Here is a 15,838-nt window from a genome sequence, read left to right on the forward strand (position 1 = left end):
AGAAGAAGGGGAGAGGGGAATGGAGGGGGTGGGCAGGGAAGAAGCTGGCAATTTTGCATGACTGGGAGCAGGAATGGCAGATGAGCTATAATTGCCTGAAGCTGAGAGAGGCTGTTGATAAATGTTACTAATAATCAACCTTCAGATCTGACACCCAGCTCAGGCTGGGATTACTGTTTTGAATGGAAATTGAACCCAAACCAATAATTACCCTGGTGAGCGATGCCAGTCTTACTCTGGAGTCTGTTTTTGGCAGGGAAGTGGTACCTGCATGTCAGTACCATCCCATGAGGTAGATGATCCAGCAAAGGACTCCCTCCTGGGGTCACAACAAGAGCACAGACTGGCCTGGACTCTGCCAACACAATGGGCCACAGTCAACAGGAATGCTCACCCTCTTCCTAGAACTCACAGTGGGTGAGGGGCCCCCACCCGTCATTGTCAGTCTTCAAGCAGAGTCCAGACCTCAGCCCCCACTGCCACTGTCCTTCCCCCTTGGGCTTCATGGAAGTCCCTTGTTGACATCATCCTGTGCTGTCAGAGCAGGTGCTTAGGGGGAGGGGTGGCTGTCCCCCAAACACAGGTGCAGTCCTCCAATCCTCTGTCTGGGATACTTGGATAGCCACACATTGCTGTTAGGCTGGGAGGCTCTTGGAATGGCCTGAGCTGGGGCCAGGTGAGAGGGATGAGGTCACAGTAGGCCCCAGAGCCCATCCTAGCCCTTGACTCTGGACCCTGATTGCTCCCAGACAAGGCCAGGTATGTCCCAAAATTCTACCTGGAAACAAACTCCATTCTCCCACCCTCCCTGTATCCCTGCAGCGCCTTTCATCCTGTCTAGAGAACTCCTAGAATGCTGGCAACAGCCAGAACCAGGCTGGAGGGGGAAAGGCTGCAAGGCTGCTCCTCTCTGTGAACCAATCCCTCTCCCCAGGATACATTGTGAGCTTGTCTCTTTATCCCTGGCTTCTCCTTCAGGCAGCTCGATACTAAAAATGCATTCACCAGACAAACAGTAGCGGGATGAATGGCGACAGCAGCACTCTGTACTCTTTACACATCACACCCCACCAAACACCTCTGCCAGCTCTGCCGTGCCAGGCCCTGGGCTGGAGCAGGTGGCCCCGAGGGGAGTAAGACGGGCCCACTCTCAGGAGTGCCTGGCGGGGAGGAGTATACGCAGGCAGGTAATCACACTGCAGGCAGTTCCTGAGGGCCCTTTCGGAAGGGGTCAATATGTCCAGAACTACAAAGTCTGAAGAAGTCCATGAGCTGCCTCAGGGGGCAGGCAGAGCTAATCAGGCCTGGCGGGATTCAGAGTGTGTGTGACCACCATCTTCAGGCTGAAACTGGGCCTGTGAAAGGCCAGCAAGTGTCAGAAACTCCCGGAGTTCTCAAATAGGGGCAGACACCGCGAGAGTGCCATCTTGTGGCGGCACAGCAGGAATGCAGCTCTGTCTTCAGGCCCCGGAGTTTCCTTCTGCTCCAGTCCAGGCCCTGAAATGGACCCCTGAACTCAGATGTACAAAAGGGAACCAAGGAAATGACTTTTGTTTTGTTTGCAAAGGCTTGGGGCTTGCAGGAAGTGGGGCACGATGGGCCCCAGGGTGTGGAAGCGGCAGCGAAGCGGGCAGGGAAGGGGTGGTGCCTCTGGAGCTCCCTGTCTCCCAGGATCCCCCCTAGAGCATATTGGCACCCTCTAATTATCTGTTCGGCAGTGTCTCCCCACCACTCTATCGGGACCTCAGCTCTGTCACCAGCCAACAGAGGGAGTGACACAAAGCCCATGCCCAGAACTGGCCTTCTTAGTCTTTCAGGTGACAAAACAGATTTGGGGGTCCAGAGCAGCTGTGCTCATCAGCAGTTAACTCACCTTGCTCCTGTAGCCTAGGGAGGGGCTCACTGACAACTTGGGGTCAGGCAAAGGTCCTCCCTCAGCCCTCGGCTGTCCTGTTAGATTCTGAAATTCTTGTTGCCCCAGTCATTTCCTCTTTTGCCAGAGAGAGGAAGAGTGACGAGATGTGAGGTGAATGGTCCCCAAAGAAATGTTCCCAGGTGTGGAGAGCCTGGCATGATCCAGATGTGCGGGAGATGCAAAGGGAAGAGGGAGGATAGATGCCCAGATGTGGAGGGAGAGGAAGAGAATGGACATGTGTAGGTTAAAGGGAAGTATACCCTGGGGGAATATCTCAGGCATCGGCAAATTTTTTCTTGAAGGGCCAGATCTGAGGCTGTAGTGTGAAAGCGGCCATAGACAACATTTAAACCAATAAATGTGTCTGTTTTCCAACAAACGGGCTTTAAAAACAGGCTGCTGGCCTACTTGCTATGGCTCACTGATCCAATCCAAACTTACTGCCCACAGGAGTGTCCATCCATGCTGACCACGGAGACCACAGTGCAGTAATAATCTCATCCCAACCACTGCCAACAATTACCAGGTGCTCACCGGCTACCAGCCTACTTCACTGCTGCCTTGTAGGGCAATACTTGGTGGTGGTTGGGGGTTGGGGGTGGCACTTGTGGTGTCACAAGAATATAAGGGTCAGGACTGGAGTAGGAAAGCCCAGGGTGGGGAGAAGCTTGGCCACTGTGGACCCCCAATCTCACTCCTGCGCTCCGGGCCTTTCCCCAGGCACTCGGGGGCGGGGCACTCACCTGCAGTGTGAGGCTCTGCGCAGTCGCGGCTGCTCCCCTTCCTTACCCCAGGGGGTCTCTCTCTGTCCAGCTGCTGCCCCTCCAGCCCCTTCCCGAGCAGGAAACTCCCAGAGCTAGGCAGGGGGATGGGACAGAACTGGCCCAAGGACACGCCGCCAGACAGATGACACCCCGCGGAAGGCGAGGTGGCCCGAAGGGGGAGGGAGAGTAACCCAGCACCGGGACCCAGGGCCGAGCAGAGGCCAGACTGGAATCGACCCCTGCCCTGCGAGACTGGGCCCCGTGGCCCCCACGCCTTTCCGGGACACACCGTGGGCCTGCGCCAGCCTCCCTACCCCAGCTCCTGTCCCCTCGCAGGTGCGCCCACTGCCAGCAGATCGCGCATGGCCGGCTCGGGCTGGTCTCTGGGCTCTCCAGTTACACTAAAAGTGAGACCAAGGAAGATGGTATCGAGGCCCGCGGGCTCATCCAACATTGATGCGGCCCCGGATTGCCCCACAGCCCCTCACCTCAGGGCAGACCGAGGTCCCCACTCTTAACTCCTGTGGGTTGGGCCTGGCAGGTAGGGAAGGGTCCTCTACCCCACCACAACTCACTGCCCAGGGTCACACAGGGTCTGTTCGGCTCAGTGACCTAAGCCGAGCTCTAGGCACAGGGGCTCCTGCTTAATCCTTGAGGGCTTTTAAGGCTTTTAGAGCTCACCAGTTTCCCAGAAACTGCCCAGGCAGGGTGCCTGTGAAAGCAGGCCTGTGGCCCCCACATTACATGTAATTTTGGGCCCAGGGAAGGGCCAGTGTACCCATCCTCCTTTCACTTCCCAATCCTACCTCTTGACCCCACCAAATGCACGGCAAAAGAGAGGATCCTCCCAGTCCCCAGCCCATTCACACAGTCAATTCCACCGTACACACCTGCTAACACCAAAGCACACACAACTGGGACACATCTACACGGCTGCCCTTGGTGGCAGGCACACCCCTGTGCACACACCCCACCCAGATACACTCTTACTGATGCACACACTGAGATGCACACACACAAGCCTTCCGTCAGAGGAGCCCAACCCGTCATTGCCTCCGTTCTCTGAACACTTGGTGATGGAGAGGACGGAATAACACCCAAAATGTCAGACTGTGGAGAGAGGGGCCGGTGTCAGGACACAGTGTCCTTTTGGGACACTGTGATGTTCCTGGCATGGTATTTAGTTGGTCTGCAGTGCCTAAGGGGGAACGGAGGCAGAGCCAGGCTGGGATTGAATCTTTGTAGAGGAACGTGACCTTGCAAAGAGATAATCCTAGGCTGCTGTTATCCTGGTGCCAGCCCTCCCCGACTCCAAAGCCTCCCCAGATCCGGGGACCGCTTCCCCCTGACCTCAGCTCTGCGCTCCTCCTTCTGACAGTAGGGTCCCATCTGCTGGCGCAGTTCTCCACCATTGTTCACCTGCAGAAATCTGTCTCTCCCCAGGGCAACAGCATGGACAGGCTGTTCCCCAAGGCCTGCTGACTGCTGAACCCCACTCCCCAACATACACACATATCTAGGGTTGTCTTTGTTCATATTCGGATCAGAAGACCAGGACACCTGCCCAAGGATGCAGAGGAACACACACCTGAGCCCGGAGATCTAACTGCTGCACCTTCAGGCCAACCTACATGGCCTAGGATAGACAGCAAAGGTGTGAATCTCCCCCAAGCATATGCTGGGCCAGCTGAGACTCAGGATCAGGATTTTCCAGAGTGAAGGCAGTAAGTATCAACAGATACCTATGAGCCCCTACTTGGCAACTGTTCTCCAGACTGTAGGTTAGAGCTTCCTTCCACCTTTGGCCACAGATACAGTGTCCCTGCCCAAGGTCTTTTTGCATTTGTTGGACTGCATCAAGTGACCCTATCTGGAAAACCACAGTGCCTGATGATATCAAACTTCAGTGTGGGCAAGTCCCAAGGGATCTGAGAAGTCCATGCCCCACCTCCATAACTGACCCCCTCTCCACCACCAATCACTCTGAGCCCCAGTTACACCAGCTGGATGGGAAACAGACCACCCCTACTCACTGCCCTCTAACGCCATTCCTCATGGACCCTCTGTACACTGCTCCCATTTGCCCCATCCAGTCCAGCCCCAGTCCAGCTGTCTTGGTCCTGTACTGCTATAAATCCATCAGAAGAGAAGTAGCTGCACTCAAAAAGCTCTAGAACAAAGCAGAGCCTCTAGTCCCTTGCCTCTGGTAGCCACCCAACTCCTCTGGCCAGCAACCCCTAAGCTGGCACTGCCATGGCCAAGACCTCCAATCCCAGCTGTCCTGTTCTCATCCCTCCACCCTGGCCTTTCTAATCACAGAACACACACGGAGGCCATAGGTCATATACTCAAGGAATGTCAGAACTAGAGAGTGCTCAGTCAGGCTGGGTGCGGTGGCTAACGCCTATAATCCCAGCACTTTGGGAGGCCGAGGTGGGCAGATCACCTGAGGTCAGGAGTTTGAGACCAGCCTGACCAAATTGGTGAAAACTCATCTCTACTAAAAATACAAAAATTAGCCAGGTGTAGTGGCACATACCTGTAAACCTAAGTACATGGGAGGCTGGGGCAGGAGAATCACTTGAACTCGGGAGGCGGAGGTTGCAGTGAGCCGAGATTGTGCCATCGCACTCCAACCTGGGCGACAGAGCGAGACTCCATCTCAAAACAAACATCGAGAGTGCTCAGTCAACCAGTCCGGTCCCTTCAGCTTCAGGGAACACAGGCTCAGGAATCCAAGTGACTTGCCCAGAGGCAGATGAGAACTAAGGGGGGAACCAGAAACAAATCCTAAACTCCTGACTCTTTTCACAGTGCTCTTTTTAAGACATCTTCCTGTTTCATAAAACCACTTGTATAGCCAGTGACAGCATCACCGCCTTATCTCACAATAAGTTACTTGTGAGTCTTAATGCCACAGTGCTCAGCCTGGCTGCTCCAGGCCTGGTCTGCTCTGCCACTCCCAATCTCTGCCAGCTTCTCTGCTGATTCTCAGCACCAGGGACTGGAGTTAGCTGGGCTCATGTCCCTATGTGTCTCTCTGTGGTGATCCCTCAACCCTGTCTCTAAAAAAAGAAAAAAAGCAGTAGCCCTCTTAGCCCTCAAAAAAAAAAGAAAAAAGAAAAAGAAAAAAAAAAAAGGCTGAGTATGGTGGCTCATAAATGACCTGTAATCCCAGCACTTTGGGAGGCCGAGGTGGGCGAATCACCTGAGGTCAGGAGTCCGAGACCAGCCTGGCCAATCTGGGGAAACCCTGTCTCTAATAAAAATACAAAAAAATAGCCAGGCGTTGTGGTGAGCACCTGTAATCCCAGCTACTCAGGAGGCTGAGGCAGGAGAATTGCTTGAACCCAAGAGGCAAAGGTTACAGCAGTGAGTCGAGGTCACGCCACTGCACTCCAGCCTGGGAGACAGAGCGAGACTGTCTCAAAAAAAAAAAAAAAAAAAAGGAAAAGGACCTGAGGGCCCAAACTTTAAAAGTGGAAGAAGCACATATTTTGTTAAGTTCTCCCGGAAAGGTAAAGTAAGCCTTAGTACAAAAGGCTATTTTTACAATAAGAATTTGGCTACTTCTTCAACTCAACAGAAACCTAACTGTGCATAGAATATCACCAGCAACTGTATGCTTTGTTTGGGAACCAGGCGCCAGAAGAAAGCCACCAGAAGATACGTTGTAGAGGAGAACAGTGTGGGCCAGAATCTACCTTTGGTCAGAGATATAGTGTAAAACAACAGTCAAAAGTCCAGAAATAAACCCATACATTTATGGCTAGTTAATTTTGGAGTTTGTTTGTTGTTGTTGTTGTTGCTGTTTTCTTGAGACAAGGTCTTGGTCTGTTGCCCAGGCTGGAATGCAGTGGTGTGATCACAGCTCACTGCAACCTCGACCTCCTGGGTACAAGTGATCTTCTCACCTCAGCCTCCCAAGTAGCTGGTACTATAGGCAAGTGCCACAACACCTAGCTAATTAAAAAATAAATTTTGTAGAGATGGGGTCTTACTATGTTGTCCAGGCTGGTCTCAAACTCCTAGACTCAAGCAGTCCTCCTACCTGAGCCTCCCAAAGTGCTAGGATTACAGGTATGAGCCACTGTGCCTGACTCATCAATGGATTTTTGACCAGGATACCAAGTTCATTCAGTGAGAGAAAAAGTAGAAACAAATAGTGGTGGAAAGAAATACTGGATTTTCTTTCATGCAAAAGAATGAAATTGGACCACAACTCATACCATATGCAGAAACCAACTCAAAATGTATCACTGACATAGATATAAGCTCTAAAACTACAAAACACTGAAGAAAACAGGTAAATCTTCATGGCCCTGGATTTGGCAATGGAATCTTAGATATGACACTAAAAGCGTAACCAAAAGAAAAAAATCAAATTGGACTTCATCAAAATTAAAACTTGTGCTTCAAAGGACCTTACCAAGAAAGTGAGAAGACAACAATGGGGAAAAATATTTGCAAATCATATATCCGAAAAGAATTTAATATTGAGAATATGAAAGGAACTCCTACAACTCAACAACAAAAAGACAAACAACCAAATTAAAAATGACAAGAACTTACACATTTCTCTAAGATGTAAATGGACAATAAGCACAAGAAATAATACTAATCATTTGTCATTGAGGAAATGCAAATCAAAACCATGATAAGATGCCACTTCCTAGACTATACTAGGATGACTATAATAATAATTATAATAACAACCCGGAAGTTAACAGGTTATTGTTGAGAAGGTGAAGAAATGGGAACCCTTGTACATTGCTGGTGGAAATGTAAAATGGTGCAGTCTTTGTAGGAAACAGTTTCATGGTTTCTCAAAAAGCTAAAGATAGAATTACCATTACCAAACAGCAATTCTACTCCTAGGTCTATACTAGCCAAAAGAATCGAAGACAGACTCAAATAAATATGTGCACACCAATGTTCATTGGAGCATTTTCACGATAGCCAAAAGGTAGAAACAATCCAAGTGTCCATCAACAGATGAATGTATAAACAAAATGCTGGCTGTGCACAGTGGCTCATGCCTGTAATCCCAGCACTTGGGGAGGCTGAGATGGGTGGATCACTTGAGGTCAGGAGTTCAAGACCAGCCTGGCCAACATGGTAAAACCCAATCTCTACTAAAAATACAAAAATTAGTTGGGTGTGGTGGCAGGTGCTTGTAATCCCACATACTCAGGAGGCTGAGACAGGAAAATTGCTTGAACCCAGGAGACAGAAGCTGTGGTAAGCTGAGATAGTGCCACTTCACCCTGGGTGACTCCATCTCAAAAATAAATAAATAAATAAATAAAAATTAAATTTAAAAAATTTAAAACATAAACAGAATGCAGTTTATGCATACAATGGAATTAATCAGCCAAAAATTATATGTTACAACATGAATGAATCTTGAAAACATTATGCCAAGCAAAATAAGCCAGACACAAAAGGAAAAATACTATATGATTTCATTATATGAAACATCTAAAATAGGCAATTTATAGAGACAGAAAGTAGATTAGAGGTTACCAGGGGCCAGGATGGGGATGAATAGGTAGAGAGTTTCAGTTTAGGATAATAAAAAGACTCTGAAAATAGATTGTTGTGATGGTTGCACAATACTGTGAATGTAATTGATGCCACGGACTTGTACACTTAGAAATCATTGAAATAGCTCATTTTATATTACACACATTTTACCACAATTAAAAATCCCGATACATGCTATACACTAGGAATGAAAAATCAGAAACTGAATTTTATAAACCCATTTATAATTCCATTGAAAAATATGCAGAATTTAGGGATACATCTTATAAAAGAGATGAAAGACCTATACACTGAAAACTACAAATATGACTGAGAGAAATTAAGATGATCTAAATAAACAGATATATATATATACACACCATGTTCATGAATTGGAAGGCCCAATGTTACTAAGATGTAACCCTCCCCAAATTGATCTATAAAGTCAACAAAATCCCAATCAAAGTTCCAGCAGCTTTTTGGGGAGATGGGGGGTAGAACTTGAAAAACTTATTGTTAAATTAATGTGAAATTGAAAAGGCCCTAGAATAGTCAAAACAACTTTGTAAAAGAAAGACAGGGTTGAAAGTTCTAAACTGCCAGATTTCAATACTTATAAGTATTTTTTATTGGCATTAATAAAGACACGTAGATTAAGATAACAGAATAGAGAGTATAAACTTACAAACAATAATCAACTGATTTTCCATAAAGGTACAAAGGCAATTTAGCAGAAAAAAGAAAGTCTTTTTCAATGCATGCTGCTGGAACAATTGGATACCCATTTTTTTTTAATGAATCTCATACCATATGCAAAAAGTTAAAATGTAGCAAAGATCTAAATTTAAAATGTAAAATTAGAAAATTCCTAGGAAAACCTTTGTCACCTCAAAGCAGGCAATGATTTCTTAGATACAACATCAGAAGAACAATCTATAAAAAATTGATAAACTGGATTTCATCAAAAGCAAAAACTTCTACTTTTGAAAATGAAAAGAAAGCCACAGACTTAGAGAAAATATTGCAAGTCATATGTCTGATAAAGGAGATGTGTCCACAGTACACAAAGAATTCTCAAAACTCAAAAAGGAAACAACCCAACTTTAAGATGGGGAAATATTTTAACTGAAACTTCTCCAAAGAAGAGATATGGATGGCAAATAAGCACATGAAAAGATGCTCGACATCATTAGTCATCAAGGAAATGCAAAATGAAACCACAAAGGCATACCACTGCATGCCTGTTAGAATGCTAAAATGAAAAAGACTGGCTGTGCCAACTGTCACAAAAATGCAGAGGAACTGGAACTCTTCTACAATGCTCATGAGAATATAAAATGGTCCAACCACATTGGAAAAGTTGGGCAGTTTCTGAAAAAGTTAAATGTAGACCTATTACATGATTCAGCCATTCCACTGCTTTGTTAGGTATTTGCCTAAGAGAAACAAAAGTATACGTCCATACAAAGACTTGTACATGAATAGTTACAAAAGTTTTCTTTGTTTTACAAGCCCAAAAGTGGAAACATCAACAGGTGATGGGATAAACAAACTATGATATATCCATGAATACTACTCAGCAATAAAAGGAAATGCTCTACTAATTCATGCAACAATATTGAAGAATATCACAATAATTACACTGTCTGAAAGAGGCCAAACAATAAAAGGGTTCATACTGATAATTCCATTTATACGAAACTCTAGGAAATGAATCAGATCAGTGGTTCCCTGAGGATGGGTGGAGTGGGTGTGGGGAGTTGGGAGAAGAGCAAGAAGGAAGTTTTACAAAGATGCAGAGGACTCACAGGTTTCCATGCTATTCCCAAGCACACTAGGCACACTCCTATCTCAGGACGTTGTCATTTGCTGCTCCTTTCCATGGAACATTCTTCCCATTGACCACATGACTCATTCCCTCGCCTCTTTCAGCTCTCTGATGAAGTGCCCCCTCCTCAGAGTTTCCCTGACCACACTATATGACACAGCACACTCACCAGCCCCAGCACCCCATGCAGTCAGACTCTCTCCTCCAGACTCTGCTTTTTCTTCTTCGTACTTTATCATTTTATATAAGCCTCTTAGCACTGATACATTAAATATATTTGTCCGTATCTCCCCCAACTAGATAGTAAGAATTATGAGACCACGGACTTTGTTTCATTCACTGTTCTGTCTCCACTGCCTAAAATGTTGCCTGGCATTTAGAAGGTGCTCACTAAGTGCATGTTGAGTGAATGGACCCACCTTAAGAGGTGGCTACATTATTATTGTCTATTTCTTGATGGAGGTTAAGTCACTTGTCTAAAGCCATATAACCAATAATTTAAGAACCTGGGCTTCAAAGCCAGGTCACTTTGACCCCAAAATCCAAGTTCTGAGCAGTGATGCTACTTTGTCTCAGAGTCTGAGAGGTCACACTCACACACACAAACATAATTGTAAAACAATGCAGTCAGTGACTGCCTGTGGGAAAAGAAATCAATTCACTCCTCCTGGAGGACAATCTGACAGTAGCCAACATTGGAAACTAACAATCTTTCTTCAGGAGTTTGTTTTAATTGAATAATCAGACATGAGGGGAGAATGTCACATATACAAGATGTTTAACACACAATTATTTATAATAGCAAAGAATTGGGAAGAACAACAAAGTCCCCACAAGGGAGTGATCGAAGTAGAGTGGAAATGAAGTGGAGTCAGGATGTGACAGAAGATGATGCCTGATGTGATCAATTTTTCTCAAAGGAGCAGGGGGCAGGGCCATTTATGTAACACATGGCGGTGCAGATAAGGGTCAAGCAGAGAGGGGTCTTGAGAGTGCGGAAGATTTGAAAGGGCTGTTGTGGGCAATGGGAGTGAAGCTCATCAGGGAGAAGCAGAAAGATTGAGAGATGGCATTGGTGGCCTGGCCGAAGATGAAGACCATGAAAGTGGTGACATCCTGCACAGGTATGTCATTTTTGTTGTAGGATTCTAGGGTCATAAGAAGAAAGGGGATGGAGATTCTAGCATGGATCCACGCTGGGCTGGAGTTGTGCCGAGCATATGTGAGGGAATAAAAAGTGCTGGAGTGAGCGACTGAAATAATCTACCATGTGATACAAGCTGGGAAGAGAAGAAGAGAGGCTGGGAAAAGGTTGGTAGGCCAGAAGAAAAAGGCTGGTAGGCCACGAAGGCAGACACCTTCATGGTATGGCAGGAGCAATGTATAAGGAACATGCCTGAGGTCAGAGAGTTGGCAATTCATGTGTATGAGATTAGAAGTGAAGCAATTCCAGCTGTCATCATCTAGGAATTTATCCTGTGAATAACTGAAGAGAAGTGTCTAGATTGGGAAGGTTCAGAAATTGTGAGTGAAAAGTGCTAGTTTGGTCACTGATAAAGGCACTGAAGCCTTTGAGGACAACGACTGAAGCTTGAGTGGAGACAAAAATCTTTAATGGGGTGCCAAGCTGTGGAAAACAATGGACTCGATGATACCTACTTTATGCCAGTCATTTTACATAGATCTTTTCCTTTTATCTTCATAACAATCAGTGGTATAGATAAGATTTGGAGAGTTCAAGGTCAATGTCCAAGTTTTGAGGAGTCCATTTGGCTTGCGGATGCTGGCTAGAGAATACAATTATCAGTGAAGGGTCTGATTTTGAACCTATTGCGTTAAAGCTGTTGGCTGAATATCTAGATGGAGAAGTCTACAGGCATTTAGAGATGTGGGACTAAGTCTTGGCAAAAAGGCTGCAGTTGAAGATATAGATTGCTGTGTTAGAAGCATTGTGTTGATAACTGAGACCAGGGTGTAGCCTGAAAATAGAATGGAACAGAGTGAAATGGAAAAGACGAGCACTTTGGCACATGCTCAGAGGTGGACAGTGGGGACCTAAGAGGAGCCAGAAATTTTAAAAATGTAGGCATCATATTTTGGTAGGTTGGAAAAGTGGCCATAGATTTTCAGCTCCTGCCTTCAAGAGGTAAGGCCTGTTTCCCCACCCCTGAAATGTGGGCTGGCATTTTGACTTACTTTGACTACTACAGTGTGGCGAGTGATGTGCAAGTTCTAAACCTAGGCCTCAAGAGACCCTGCAGCTTCTGCTCTCTCACTGGACTCCCTTCCACCACCATGTGTGCAAACCTGAGTGAGCCTGCTGCAAGAGGAGAAGGCATATAGGGAGAGGGCCCAGCTGCTCTAGGCTTCCCAGCCAGAGCACCAGATATGGGAGCAAGCCCAACCCAGAAAAGCTGAGCCTGGCCCAGACCACAAAACTGCCCAGCTAAGCCCAGCCCAAACTGCTGATCCACAGAATATTGTGCTAACTCAAACAGTTGTTTTTTCTGTTGTTGTTTTGTTTTTGTTTGTGTGTTTTGTGTGTATGGTTTGTTTGTTTGTTTTTGAGACAGTGTCTCGCTCTGTTGGCCAGTCTGGAATACAGTGGCATGATCTCTACTACACTCACTGCAACCTCCGCCTCCCGGGTTCCACCAATTCTCCTGCCTCAACCTCCCAAGTAGCTGGGATTACAGGCGTGTGCCACCACAACCGGCTAAGTTTTGTATTTTTAGTAGAGACGGGGTTTCACCATGTTGGCCAGGCTGGTTTCGAACTCCTGACTTAAGGTAATCTGCCCGCTTCAGGCTCCCAAAGTGCTGGGATTACAGGTGTGAGCCACCACGCCCGGCCAAAACAGTTGTTATTTTAAGTCACTAAGTTTAGGAGTGACTTGTTAACATGGCAATAGATAACTGATACACACATGGCCCAGAAGCAAGGGGGACAACAGCTTACATAAACACACGGAGGAGAGGTCAATTTGGATGAGGACTTGAAGGAGAGGTGGTTTCCAGGTTCAAAGATGTGAGGGGGGGCAGAAACCAGAGAACAGTGCTGGAAAGTGAAAGTTAACTATTAACAATGATTCCTTGTAGAGTCAGGATGGGGATGAGGGCAGCAGAACACAGATTTTCACTTTTAATACGGTGTACCCAACGTATGTGTTGCTTGTGTAATGGTTTTAACAGCTTGATTATTTTGTAATTGTTTGAATAATTCAATTTTTATGTCTTAAAAAAAAGTACTGATTAGGAAATAGAGGAGGTGGTATGAACGAGTGGTTTTGGAGAGTAGCCAAACCAGCTGCATCACAATCACCTGGGAAGTTTTAAACAAACATTGAGCCCAGGGTTCTACCCCCGGATATTCTGATTCAGTTAGTTTGGACAAGGGCCAGGTGAGTTGTTTTCTTCACATAGCTCCCCAGGTATTGAGATTATCAGAGTGAGAAGAAAAGAGTACTGAAGACAGAAACCCAGAAAATGTCTTTATGTAGGGGTCTGAAAGCAGAAAAATAATTTTCTTTTCTTTCTTTCTTTTTTTTTTTTTTTTTTTTTGAGACAGTCTCACTCTGTTGCCCAGGCTGGAGTGCAGTGGCGAGATCTCGTCTCACTGCAAGCTCCACCTCCTGGGTTCACGCCATTCTCCTGCCTCAGCCTCCCCAGTAGCTGGGACTACAGGTGTCCGCCACCACACCCAGATAACTTTTTTGTATTTTTAGTAGAGACGGGGTTTCACCGTGTTAGCCAGGATGGTCTCGATCTCCTGTCCTCGTGATCTGCCTGTCTCAGCCTCCCAAAGTGCTGGGATTACAGGCGTGAGCCACTGCATCCGGCCAAGATTTTCAAACTAAGCTTCTATGGAAGACTAGAGTTCCAGAAACGTTTACAATATGCATTAATAAAACAGCAATTTATGCCACTTATTGCATGATTACTAAGTCCCAGGCAATATGATAAGCCCTTTATATTTATTACGTCATTTATTTATTTTTATTTTTGAGACAGAGTCTAGCTCTGTCGTCCAGGCTGGAGTGCAGTGGCACAACTTTGGCTCACTGCAACCTCCAGTTCCCAGGCTCAAGTGATCCTTCTGCCTCAGCCTCCCAAGTAGCTGGGATTACAGGTGTGCACCTCCATGCCTGGCTAATGGTTTTTTTTGTATTTTTAGTACACATGGGTTTCACCATGTTGGCCAGGCTGGTCTCAAACTCCTGATCTCAAGCAATCTGCCCATCTCAGCTTCCCAAACTACTAGGATTACAGGCATGAGCCACTGCGCCAGGCCTATTACCTCATTTAATACTCATAACACTTCCCCAAGAAACTGTGGCCCAGGGAGAAGTAATTTGTCCAAAGTTAGCTAGGCAGAGTCAGGATTTGAACGCAGGTTATCTAATTCCAAAGTCTTTCTGCTTTTATATGTTTGCTTTTGCAGGGAAAAATTGTTTACTATATGGAATTAGCTCAACTTTAAGTTTTTCTCCCATGTATGTATTAGACCTTTGGAATATGCCACTGTTTTTTGTTTGTTTTTTTGTTTTTGTTTTTGTTTTTTGAGACGGAGCTGGAGTGCAGTGGGGCGATCTCGGTTGACTGCAAGCTCTGCCTCCCAGGTTCACGCCATTCTCCTGCCTCAGCCTCCCGAGTAGCTGGGACTACAGGCGCCCACCACCGCGACCGGCTAATTTTTCGTATTTTTAGTAGAGATGGGGTTTCACCGTGGTCTCGATCTCCTGACCTCATGATCCACCCGCTTCGGCCTCCCAAAGTGCTGGGATTACATGCATGAGCGACCGCACCCGGCCCGCTTATTTCTAACAGAATCTAAACTGTGAGCTCATCTCCGGGAGGAAATTTTGTCTTTTTATCGCCTTATTTCCAGGGCCCAGGATATAGTTCGCACTCCATACATGTTTGTTGAATAAATGAATGAATGTGTGGATTTGGGATCTGAACCAAAATTTGTAGGTTTTGTTATTTTAAGTTTAATATTCCAGTAATGTTAGAGTTCTTCTCCGTGGAGAGCACCACTTTTCAAAAAGGGAGGTGCACTGGACTCATGAGGTGGACAGGAGATTTGCTGGGGCTGTGTGCAAGGAAGGGTTGATGAAGAAACAGAATTAACCAATTCAGACGATATATTTCCCCAAAGAAGGCAATGAAAGGAAAAAAACAGACGTGGATCAGTTGGGCCCATCTCGAGGAAGGAGACAAGACAAACCTTAATAAGTTTACAGGCTGAAGAGAGATCACCAGTAAAGAGGTGAAGGTGCAGATGGAGGAGACAGATGGGATTAATACGGGGCAAGACTCAGGGAAGGTGAGGAGGGGTCCTAGGGGAACTAGCCTTAGGCAGAAGGGACACCTGTTCCTCTGAATCTAGGCAAACAAGGGCTGTCAAAGATGCGGGGAGGTTTTTGGCAGAGTGAAGGGAAGGAGAGCACAGGAACAGGACGTCATGGAGATGAGAGCAGCCCAGTAAATGAAATTTCTCTTCCAGCCCTCACCATCTAGGGTCATGGGTCAGGAAATTTAACTCCAGAATTCTGCAGATCGATATGGGGTACGAAACTTAAAAACAAAGAAAAAAACTACTATCTACTATCATCATGGTTTTATTTTAAATGGAGGGGTGGCATTTAACACACCAACAAAAGGTAGAACGGGCATAACCTAGGAATAAATCTACTCGGCTTTATGACCAACTCACTCCGTTCTTATTTTTTTCATTTCGCCAGGGAGGATGACTCCTTCCTCCAGGACGAGTGCGTGGGAAGCGCAGCTCCAAACCTCCCACGCC

Source organism: Mandrillus leucophaeus, unplaced genomic scaffold (assembly GCF_000951045.1).
Source record: "Mandrillus leucophaeus isolate KB7577 unplaced genomic scaffold, Mleu.le_1.0 Scaffold622, whole genome shotgun sequence".
Lineage (NCBI taxonomy): Eukaryota > Metazoa > Chordata > Mammalia > Primates > Cercopithecidae > Mandrillus > Mandrillus leucophaeus.